Source organism: Oncorhynchus mykiss, chromosome 8, assembly GCF_013265735.2.
Source record: "Oncorhynchus mykiss isolate Arlee chromosome 8, USDA_OmykA_1.1, whole genome shotgun sequence".
Classification (NCBI taxonomy): Eukaryota; Metazoa; Chordata; class Actinopteri; order Salmoniformes; family Salmonidae; genus Oncorhynchus; species Oncorhynchus mykiss.
This window is the reverse complement of record NC_048572.1, coordinates 56,543,812-56,555,281: the sequence shown is the minus strand read 5'-3', so window position 1 is coordinate 56,555,281 and position 11,470 is coordinate 56,543,812. Positions and strand designations below refer to the sequence as shown.

The window sequence follows — 11,470 nt, the reverse complement described above, 5'->3', positions numbered from 1 at the left end:
TGAAAAATTGGGCGTGCAAAATTATTCAGCCCCCTTAAGTTAATACTTTGTAGCGCCACCTTTTGCTGCGATTACAGCTGTAAGTCGCTTGGGGTATGTCTCTATCAGTTTTGCATATCGAGAGACTGACATTTTTTCCCATTCCTCCTTGCAAAACAGCTTGAGCTCAGTGAGGTTGGATGGAGAGCATTTGTGAACAGCAGTTTTCAGTTCTTTCCACAGATTCTCGATTGGATTCAGGTCTGGACTTTGACTTGGCCATTCTAACACCTGGATATGTTAATTTTTGAACCATTCCATTGTAGATTTTGCTTTATGTTTTGGATCATTGTCTTGTTGGAAGACAAATCTCCGTCCCAGTCTCAGGTCTCTTGCAGACTCCATCAGGTTTTCTTCCAGAATGGTCCTGTATTTGGCTCCATCCGTCTTCCCATCAATTTTAACCATCTTCCCTGTCCCTGCTGAAGAAAAGAAGGCCCAAACCATGATGCTGCCACCACCTTGTTTGACAGTGGGGATGGTGTGTTCAGCTGTGTTGCTTTTACGCCAAACATAACGTTTTGCATTGTTGCCAAAAAGTTCAATTTTGGTTTCATCTGACCAGAGCACCTTCTTCCACACGTTTGGTGTGTCTCCCAGGTGGCTTGTGGCAAACTTTAATCAACACTTTTTATGGATATCTTTAAGAAATGGCTTTCTTCTTGCCACTCTTCCATAAAGGCCAGATTTGTGCAATATACGACTGATTGTTGTCCTATGGACAGAGTCTCCCACCTCAGCTGTAGATCTCTGCAGTTCATCCAGAGTGATCATAGGCCTCTTGGCTGCATCTCTGATCAGTCTTCTCCTTGTATGAGCTGAAAGTTTAGAGGGACGGCCAGGTCTTGGTAGATTTGCAGTGGTCTGATACTCCTTCCATTTCAATATTATCGCTTGCACAGTGCTCCTTGGGATGTTTAAAGCTTGGGAAATCTTTTTGTATCCAAATCCGGCTTTAAACTTCTTCACAACAGTATCTCGGACCTGCCTGGTGTGTTCCTTGTTCTTCATGATGCTCTCTGCGCTTTTAACGGACCTCTGAGACTATCACAGTGCAGGTGCATTTATACGGAGACTTGATTACACACAGGTGGATTGTATTTATCATCATTAGTCATTTAGGTCAACATTGGATCATTCAGAGATCCTCACTGAACTTCTGGAGAGAGTTTGCTGCACTGAAAGTAAAGGGGCTGAATAATTTTGCACGCCCAATTTTTCAGTTTTTGATTTGTTAAAAAAGTTTGAAATATCCAATAAATGTCCTTCCACTTCATGATTGTGTCCCACTTGATGTTGATTCTTCACAAAAAAATACAGTTTTATATCTTTATGTTTGAAGCCTGAAATGTGGCAAAAGGTCGCAAAGTTCAAGGGGGCCGAATACTTTCGCAAGGCACTGTAGGCTTATTACCTAACAAACACTTAGTACTTAAAAAAAAAAAAAACTTTTAACATAGGCCAGGTCCTGTTGTTACCTCATATCCCAGCGATAATGCCTTGCATTACTACGCCTGGGATGAAAACACTTACATTTGCTCAACTGGTCATCCCTACTGCCTCTGATTTGGTGGACTTACTAAACACAAATGCTTTGTTTGTAAATTCTGTCTGAGTGCTGGAGTGTGCCCCTGGCTACCCGTAAATAAATAAAAATAACAAGAAAATTGTGCCGTCTGGTTTGCTGAATATAAGGAAGTTGAAATGATTTATACTTTTACTTTTGATACTTAAATACAATTTAGAAATTCCGTTTACTTTTGATACTTAAGTATGTTTAAAACCAAATACTTTTAGACTTTTACTCAAGTAGTATTTTACTGGGTGACTTTTACTTTTACTTGAGTCAATTTCTATTAAGGTATCTTTACTTTTACTCTAGTATGACAATTTAGAACTTTTTCCACCACTGGTATAATGCAGAGTGCCACATGGCTGGACTCACACTGCCAAATCGTATTTTTCATGAACAAAAGATAGACCCTCCTGCCCTCACTAGCTTTATCCCTTGTCTCAACAGTGATGGGATCATTCGTGAGCACAGGACAGAACCCTTTTCTGCCTCCTCTTCTTCTTCACCCTGCTTTCCCACTCACTGTTTACTCTGTTGTTCATCCTGCTCCTCCCCCCTCTCCTCTTGAATATCCCCTTTCAGTGCAATGTCAGAACATGGTGACTGGTCATACGTCCATCTACTTGGAGAACAGCTCCCCGTCACAAAGCCAACGGATGGTTCCTCTCTTTGCTCTGGGAGGCATGCTGTTCTCTTGGATGCCAGAGAGGCCCACACGGTTTTCACATGCTCCCAGTTTCTTCTTGTACAGGTCACTGAAGAGAGTTGCGCCGGTGAAATAGTTATCAAAGGTAAATGTGGTACCCTGTGCCCAAGTAAGGGACATTCAACAGGATCATGAAAGCATCATAGCACTCCCCTTTTCCTGAAGCAGATGGGTTCTTGCCCACAAATACATTGAAGTCGCACATGTAACCATTTCGTGAATCAGCTAAAACACTAGACCTTGAATCCATGCCTGTAGGGCTTGGATTTCATGTATTGTTTGAGGCATTGGTGGGCCTTGGAGCGCACCATGCGCTCATCAATGGAAAGGTTCTGGAATTGGGAGACGTCCCTGCATGCATCCAATAACTGGTCTTTAAAAGGTTTGATTCTCATGAGCCGATTGTACCCCGCAGTACCCTTCTTCTTGTCGTTTTCCTCACCCTCTGCTGGGTCACTCAAGTGCAGTGAATAGGGGATTGGCCCAAAATCTTGTCATGGCCATGACTGTACGGCAAAAAGGATTACCATACAACCTGTTCGGGACCCAGTAGTCTGATACAGTGTGCACATTCAGCAGACCCATATAGATTACAATGCTGAGGTATTTGTACATTTCCTCCATGGATACAGATCTCCATGGTTCTTTAAATCCCTGTTCCTGTCTTCTCTTGGCATTCTTGTTTGTATTTGAGCAGAGAGTATCAACAACGTCATTACTGAAGAACAGCTGGAAGAGCTCAAGTGGGGTGTAGTACTTTGAAGTGTTTAGCTGGTGTCCTGGAGTCCTGGCAGGTTTGAGGGGGAACAGTTTAGGCTCTTGGTCTGGTTCATCCTCACTCCTCCTCGCTGACCCACTGTTAAGAGATGTGGCTAGATTAGCGTTTTTTTCTGGATTTGGCAGGGCTGGGTGTCCAGGGGGGAGAGGATGGAGAGAGGCATACACATACACATACACTTTAAAATCAGTTTTTCACAATTCCTGACATTTAATCCTAGTCAAAAGTCCATGTCTTAGGTCAGTTAGGATCACCACTTTATTTTAAGAATGTGAAATGTCAGAATATTAGTAGAGAATTATTTATTTCAGCTTTTATTTCTTTCATCACATTCCCAGTGGGTCAGAAGTTTACATACACTCAATTAGTATTTGGCAGCATTGCCTTTAAATTGTTTAACTTGGGTCAAACATTTTGGGTAGCCTTCCACAAGCTTCCCACAATAAGTTGGGTGAATTTTGGCCCATTCCTCCTGACAGAGCTGGTGTAACTGAGTCAGGTTTCTAGGCCTCCTTGCTCGCACATGCTTTTTCAGTTCTGCGCACACATTTTCTATAGGATTGAGGTCAGGGCTTTGTGATGGCCACTCCAATACCTTGACTTTGTTGTCCTTAAGACATTTTGCCACAACTTTGGAAGTATGCTTGGGGTCATTGTCCATTTGGAAGACCCATTTGCAACCAAGCTTTAAGTTCTTGACTGATGTCTTGAGATGTTGCTTCAATATATCCACATAATTTTCCTGCCTCGTGATGCCATCTATTTTGTGAAGTGCACCTGTCCCTCCTGCAGCAAAGCACCCCCACAACATGATGCTGCCACCCCCGTGCTTCACGGTTGGGATGGTGTTCTTTAGCTTGCAAGCCCCCCCTCAGACACACACACACACACACGAGGGAAAAACAAAGTAGAATAATTTTATTACACAGTTAATAGTTTTTCTATTTCCGAGTTCATAAATACAGATAGACTTGAAATGGAAATTAAAATAGACTACACACTCATTATATTGGAGTTTAGGAACCAGAAATGCAAGCCCATATTGTTTATCAGAGCTGGCCTGGTAAACTTTAGTATAGTGTCTACTGTCTTGCTTAGTCAGACTATGGCTATCTTGCTTAATCAGGCTAGCTAATTTACCAGTATGGAAAGAAAAGGCTAAACGATGCCCTCCATGTCTCAGTCAGTGGGAGCCATTCAATAATCCAGTTTTCTATTTGGTTAGCTACTATAGTTGGCTAGCTAGCTAAACACATTCACTGCTTACTTATCTTACATGTACAAGGTATAACTATTAAAAGTAAAACCATAATGTTTTCTTTTAGAACAAAACCAATGTTGAACGAAACTGGCGCACAAGTGAGTGTGCGGCTTCGGCAAAACGTGTTATCACGTACTGTACTGTCTTTGACGTTATGGCTATGTATGACATCATGTAATGTGATACCGAATTTTCCCACAAGGCAGCAGGGTGATAGTATAAATACCAACGTCACCCCTTCATAAAATCCTCTTCCGCGCTTAACTCAACAGTGAATGGTGTACAGGTCATACTGTACGGGCCACAAAATGGTAACTATTACATTTGTATTTGCTTTGGAAGATAATGTAACGTTAAAAGAACTGGACTCTTATGCGTACTACTCAAAATGTGTATTTTGTGTGTCTTACGTAGCTATTTGGCTTTTTGTATTGCATGATGGTGTATTTTCATGTGTGGCCTTGAACCAGTAACGTTTTCAGTGCGTTGTGGTTTCAAACTTCCATTCACCGCCAGCTCTGCTAATATTAATGTAAAAATACTTTCGTTGAACAGAGTTCCGTTGAGTAATTATTTTCATTTACATCCGGTATGTACTTCTCGCCGCGAATGTATTGAGCTGTTGATTGCCGAATACGCATTTTCGGTCGCTTCTAAATGAATTTACAATATTTGAGGGGGAAGTGCATACTGGCCGTAACGGGAGTAAATGAAGCTAGTTGCTCAACGCAACTGCATATTTGATCTACGAGCATATTTTGACATTATTTTATTGCAACAATATAATACTACAACAATAGAGGGACACAACGCGTAAATAGTAGTTTATTTTGAATTTCCTGAACATTGGAGGTCTAACACACTGGTTCAGTTTGGCCTGAACCGCCACGTGCTAATTGTTAGCACCAGCTCAAATATACTAACGAGACTAAAGTTACAAATTTTTGGATTCATTAGACATTTACATAGCCAGTGTTAATTTAGTTTATGACAAAATTCATGTTAGGGACTTTTGATGAAACGCCGACTTTACTGACCAGACAGGGATTTGCGCTTTTAACTGTTCATTCCACTTAACTTTGCCAGGTATCTTATCATACATACTCTTCTAACCTTTCAGATGAAGTACAACCTAACGTTACTTGATCCTGATGAATGACTCAGCGAAAATGGTTTACGATCAGGTATGGCACACATTCCCATCAAACAGATTTTTATATCAAGCCCACATTCGTTTGAATAAGAGTTGCTGGTGTGCAAGTGATTCTTGTCAAGTTAGCTTTGGGAATTAGCTTCATGTTTAGCTACCTGGTTATGTCTGGTAGTTTTCTGGTAGAATTTCATCTATGTCTGATATGATGAGAAACATGTTGGTAGGGACATCTGAAATAAATGAAGAAACGCCAACTTTACTGACCAGACATGGATTTGCGCTTTTAACTGTTTGTTTCATTTAAACTGTTGCCCATTATTTTATCATGCTCTTCTAACCTTTCAGATTATGAGGATCAATCTGCTCGATCCTGGATGACAATGGTGTACGATCAGGTATGGCATGGCTTCACATCCAACTCATTGTACTTAATATCAAACCTATGTGATGAATATTTGAATAAGAGTAGTGGACAGAAGTGATTTCTGACACATTTTCAAACTGATGGATATCCATTTGGCAGCGTTATATAATTGTTTTGACTGGAAAAATTGACAGAGCGACTGTTTCCTTAGGTTAAAACCACCTTTAAGCCGACCTTGTTAGGGAAACCAGGATATCCCAAACTCCTGGTAAGTGCTCTGCATTGAATCCTTAGTTTTGGACCATATGCATTGTTGACTATGCCGTTGATGATGTTTAAAGTATCATTGGGAATCTCTCTGAGACTATGTGAAAGAATTTTGATAACTGAAACGGTCTCCAGTATAATTTTTAAAGGACCCTGCCCCTCTACGTGCAGCTGAAATTAACTAGCTTTATTTGTTCCTCAGTTGTGCCTCAAGTTGTTGGATGGTTGGAACCTCTAGTCGGACTCATCAATACAGTTGCCTGTAAGTTGTTTACTGCAGCTGGAACACTTGACCATTGCCGATACAATGATGACAGCATAGTTCAGCAGATTAACCATGAAGAACACTCAGCATTGTCTTTCGCTCCTATCTGATGTATTGGCGATTACACGGAAATATAAATTCAACGTGTAACAATTTCAATGGTTTTACTTAGTTCATATTTCACGTCAATTGAAATAAACCCATTATGCCCAAATCTATGGATTTCACACAGCTGGGCAGTGGTGCCAGGCCCAGCCAACCAGAATGAGCCCCCCCCCCCCGAAAGGGCTTTAATTTATAGAAATCCCCCAGTTTAATCAGCTGTCTGGGTGGCGTGTCTCAGAATTCACAATTTTTACCTGGCAACAGCTCTTGTGGACGTTCCTATAGTCCGCATGCCAATTGTACTCATTGAATGTCTGGCTTTGTGGAAACAGCACAGTTTAGTTTCCTGTTATTGGCCCCAGCCCAATGTGTCTAATGGTCATGCTGTTTATTGATATGCCACACCTGTAAAGTGGATGGAGTATCTTAGCAAAGAAAATGCTCACTAACAGGGATGGAAATGCATTGTGCACATTTTCAGTAGCATTTTGTGTGCAGGGGAAAGTTCAGCTCATGGGACCAACAGTTTACATGTTGCATTTATATTTTTGTTCTGTGTATATATGGGATTTTGAAGATGGCTTCCCTCTGTTCTTCTTGACACCATTTTTATCTTTCAGACATGGAAATTTGGCTGATCTTGCTGTTTTGGGGTTACATTGCAAAATGAACCACAGGCCAAGGTAAGCGCTTGGGCTACATTGACTTTACATTTCAGCAGCCTGTGATGAAAAGATTCTGCCATATGAGTACACTGATTATACTCCTACCGTTCCATTTATTTCTGAGGCTAAAGTGAAGCTCATTGACTCATCAGTTCATGCTATGTGCTGCACTAACTTTTTCCTTTCCACTTTAGGTTCCTGGAGGCTGTCAGACCAGTTGCGTTTGTAATGAATGTCCTTGACGCCTCAAACTGAGCAGGTATGTTTCATGTATACAGAGGATGTGGTTTAAGTCTGTCACTGCCATTGTTTCAGTGACCTGGTCCATGTTTTTATGTGGGGGTGAGCAAATGATGATTCAGTTCTTGAACTCTCTCCCTGAGATCTTGATGACTACAAGAATACTGATCTTGCCCCATTGACATCCTAATGGTTGACTGTAACTTCATTTGGTTAACTTGTCTTCCTCTTCCCACAGGGTTTGGTCATGAAAGTGCAAATACAATTACCACTGACCTGCAATGTTCACTATTTTGGTGTGCTGTCAAAATATACTTAAACTGTAAATGTAGTGTGAACTATAGATTGGTCAATAAAGAATACTCCAAGCATTGGTTTCACTTGATGTTGTCCATAACAATAATGTTATATGTAAAGTGTTGGTCCCAGAGAATGTAATGTTAATTTGGCAGTGCCCAGAAGACCTCACTGCGTGGATTGCTTATGTCAATTTTGAACAGTCACGTGGTGGTTGACGTACGTGCAGGCTATTTAAATGTGCAGAGACCGTGGTGAGTGAGGCCCATTGTCCTGGCACTCATCTGCAGCCATAGCCTCATTTCAACATAGTGCACAGTCGTAAGGATCTACACATAATTCACGTGACATGGCCTGCATATTCACCAGACATGTTACTCCACGTGGGGTACTTGTTACCTTTTGAATAGTGATACAGAACCACATTGTACTGTGATACTCAACCCCCAGTCTTTCCCGGGAGTTTTGTCAGTCTTGAGGTTCGCGGGTAATTGTCCTTGAGGTTTTGTTCGGGTGTGTACCGTGTAAAGTTATTATACAACTTCATTACTGCGTTGGCAAGTATAGTTATAAAAGCATGCCGTAACTTGGCGTTGTTTAGACCCTGATTTTCATAGTCTCCGAGATGGCTAGTGAGGATTCGGTGTTATGCACTATAGCCCGTTACTATGTGATTGCATGTTCTCTGCTGTTGGCTTGTGGCTGTATATGTTATGCAACACAGCTGACTAGACACATTGTCAACAGTTTCAGGGCCATGGGCCTTTCTCATGATGTAAAAATACAGAACATGAACTGTGCAATGAGTTGTGGGGGCACATTCAGAACGTAGTGTTGCGAGAACAAACGGTCTTATGTTAACAGGAGCCAAGTGTGTAACTGTATTGAGCATGGGCGCATAGATATTCTACACAACGACTGACCGCTGAAGCGCCTAGGGGGCTGGGACCAGCTCGGGCGCCAACGATAGGCTGAGTGAGTTTAAACCACGCCCAGTCTCATAACTGTCAGGAACAAATCAGTTCTATTTGCTCTGCGAGGTGTGACAGCGAGCCTGTATATACGAAAATTGCATGTACCCTTTATTGCTTAGCTAATAACAAGTACATAGTATACAATCGGTGACTCATTTTCATATTTATCCTGATACCAGATTCGATTGATGCAACCCTTAACACTAGTACCACCAAAATGTTAGCTAGCTATCCTCATCACCTAGCTACCTATAATTTCTTTGTTCCCACTCAATGATGGCGTCTCCCATCAACCAAGGTTCCGTGGCCTGAACATGGCTGTTAGACCACTGTTCATAGGCCGTCATTGGAAATAACCATTTGTTCTTAACTGACTTGCCTAGTTAAAAGTAAACATAAGGTATGTTCAATTCCCTTCAATGTTTGTCTCAAGAATAAACAAGTGAAATAATTAGTCAGATTAGCTAGCTACTTGTCTTTAGGCTTTTAAAGGGGGAATCAGCAGTTGATACATCTTTGGATTTAATGATATGTACCCATTGATTCTTGAAGATATTACTTATAAATGCCCTATGAGCTTAGTTTGTCATACCCCACCAGAACCCCAAATAAAAGCTAGTTTTACTCCAATGTTTTTTAACAAAGTAAATGTAACCACTGTAGCCTCAAGCTATATCAAGGAAGGTCAGTCCTTGCATCTATAGCTCTGGCTATGAATTTGAGTGGTAACATTTCTCCAGCCCAGTCCCAAGAAGACGGAAGATGCTTTATTGTTTCTACTGCTGATTGCTGCTTTAAGTGCTTTTCATTTGCTTCATATTGTAACCTGCAGTAGGCTCTATGTGAATGCGGTATAATGAAAAGACTGGCTCCTACAATAACCAAGGGCTTTTGGTCTTGCTGGCAATGGCTAATTACCTTTCAGTTTGACCAAAAGGCCTGAAGTCTCTTGTTCATAGACAAGGAAACACTTACATACCCCCATGTTATACTTTAAAATGTAATATATTAATTTTGTAGTAAGAAACATAACGGCTAACAGGGGCACCCTTGTGTTTTATCATGAACGGGGTATGAAAGGAGGGCCTCGTCCCTGGTGACGGAGGCTGCTGCAGCTACAGGACTACCCTTGTCTGTTAAGGTATGACATTTTGGGAAAGGGTGAGAGGGAGGTGGAATTAGGGATCTGTGACTACATGGTTGGTGTATTTTGAGGGGTTAGTGGAAAGAGGGATTGGGGGGGGCAAATTGATTTCGGGGAAAGAAATAGGCTGTGTTCTGATACCCAGCATCCAGAAGTGTTCACACTTTCATTTCACCTCATGCATTTAAAAAGCATTGGAATGGTGCAACCAAAATGGGGAGACATTCCACCGCAGCACAAGACCACTGAACGACCCCAGGCCAAGTGTTATCTTTCCCTAACCCCCTGTATTATTAGAATATTGTGAATTAAAGAATAAACAACCCACCACTAAAACACTGCGGATTAGGCAGGATCAGGCAACAGAGTAAAATCATGTTTAATTACTGTACTGTAAACAGTACTTTATCAACACAGAAGTTATACAGTGTTATGCCTGAATGTTTTTAGTTGAGTTACATTTAACGACAATGCTTTCCTTTCAAATTACAGAACCGGATTGGTAACTATGGGCGTTCACTTAATACCTCCTGCAAGACCCGGTGCCACAAAGCTGCTGGTTATAAGAGCAGTGTGTCTGCCTATTACTTGTTTTGTTCAGAGGTCCTGAAGGGGAAATGTATGTATTCTCATATGAATGTTTATTCCAACATAAAAAATATTGTCCTGCATTCTGATGCCAAATGTTGAGAATCACTTTCACCTCTCCATTCAATGATGCGTCTTTCCACAGGAATCCTTTTTTAGTCAGAAAATATGATATATTTCTCAATTCAAATGACTGATCCTGTTGGATTATTTTTTAAGGCGGGCTTTAAAGTAAGATTATTATTTAAATAATGATATTAACTGGCGAATTACAGTGCCTTGCGAAAGTATTCGGCCCCCTTGAACTTTGCGACCTTTTGCCACATTTCAGGCTTCAAACATAAAGATATAAAACTGTATTTTTTTGTGAAGAATCAACAACAAGTGGGACACAATCATGAAGTGGAACGACATTTATTGGATATTTCAAACTTTTTTAACAAATCAAAAACTGAAAAATTGGGCGTGCAAAATTATTCAGCCCCTTTACTTTCAGTGCAGCAAACTCTCTCCAGAAGTTCAGTGAGGATCTCTGAATGATCCAATGTTGACCTAAATGACTAATGATGATAAATACAATCCACCTGTGTGTAATCAAGTCTCCGTATAAATGCACCTGCACTGTGATAGTCTCGGAGGTCCGTTAAAAGCGCAGAGAGCATCATGAAGAACAAGGAACACACCAGGCAGGTCCGAGATACTGTTGTGAAGAAGTTTAAAGCCGGATTTGGATACAAAAAGATTTCCCAAGCTTTAAACATCCCAAGGAGCACTGTGCAAGCGATAATATTGAAATGGAAGGAGTATCAGACCACTGCAAATCTACCAAGACCTGGCCGTCCCTCTAAACTTTCAGTTCATACAAGGAGAAGACTGATCAGAGAAGCAGCCAAGAGGCCCATGATCACTCTGGATGAACTGCAGAGATCTACAGCTGAGGTGGGAGACTCTGTCCATAGGACAACAATCAGTCGTATATTGCACAAATCTGGCCTTTATGGAAGAGTGGCAAGAAGAAAGCAATTTCTTAAAGATATCCATAAAAAGTGTT

The 11,470-nt window shown here is 41.1% G+C and overlaps 1 long non-coding RNA gene and 5 other non-coding genes across 6 annotated transcripts; all 6 read left to right on the top strand.

Moving 5' to 3' along the window:
• Positions 1-4,593: 4,593 nt before the first annotated feature.
• LOC110530193 lies at positions 4,594-10,338 on the top strand. Its single transcript, XR_005052919.1, has 9 exons — positions 4,594-4,668; positions 5,478-5,541; positions 5,856-5,905; positions 6,086-6,142; positions 6,344-6,403; positions 7,132-7,194; positions 7,371-7,435; positions 7,655-9,828; positions 10,324-10,338. It is a non-coding gene; the product is annotated as an uncharacterized LOC110530193 (long non-coding RNA).
• LOC118965678 lies at positions 5,703-5,782 on the top strand. Its single transcript, XR_005053056.1, has one exon. It is a non-coding gene; the product is annotated as a small nucleolar RNA SNORD74 (small nucleolar RNA).
• Positions 5,950-6,019, top strand: LOC118965684. The gene has a single exon (XR_005053062.1). It is a non-coding gene; the product is annotated as a small nucleolar RNA SNORD75 (small nucleolar RNA).
• On the top strand, positions 6,195-6,271 carry LOC118965658. Its single transcript, XR_005053037.1, has one exon. It is a non-coding gene; the product is annotated as a small nucleolar RNA SNORD79 (small nucleolar RNA).
• On the top strand, positions 6,441-6,524 carry LOC118965679. Its single transcript, XR_005053057.1, has one exon. It is a non-coding gene; the product is annotated as a small nucleolar RNA snR60/Z15/Z230/Z193/J17 (small nucleolar RNA).
• LOC118965677 lies at positions 7,231-7,303 on the top strand. Its single transcript, XR_005053055.1, has one exon. It is a non-coding gene; the product is annotated as a small nucleolar RNA SNORD47 (small nucleolar RNA).
• Positions 10,339-11,470: the final 1,132 nt, after the last annotated feature.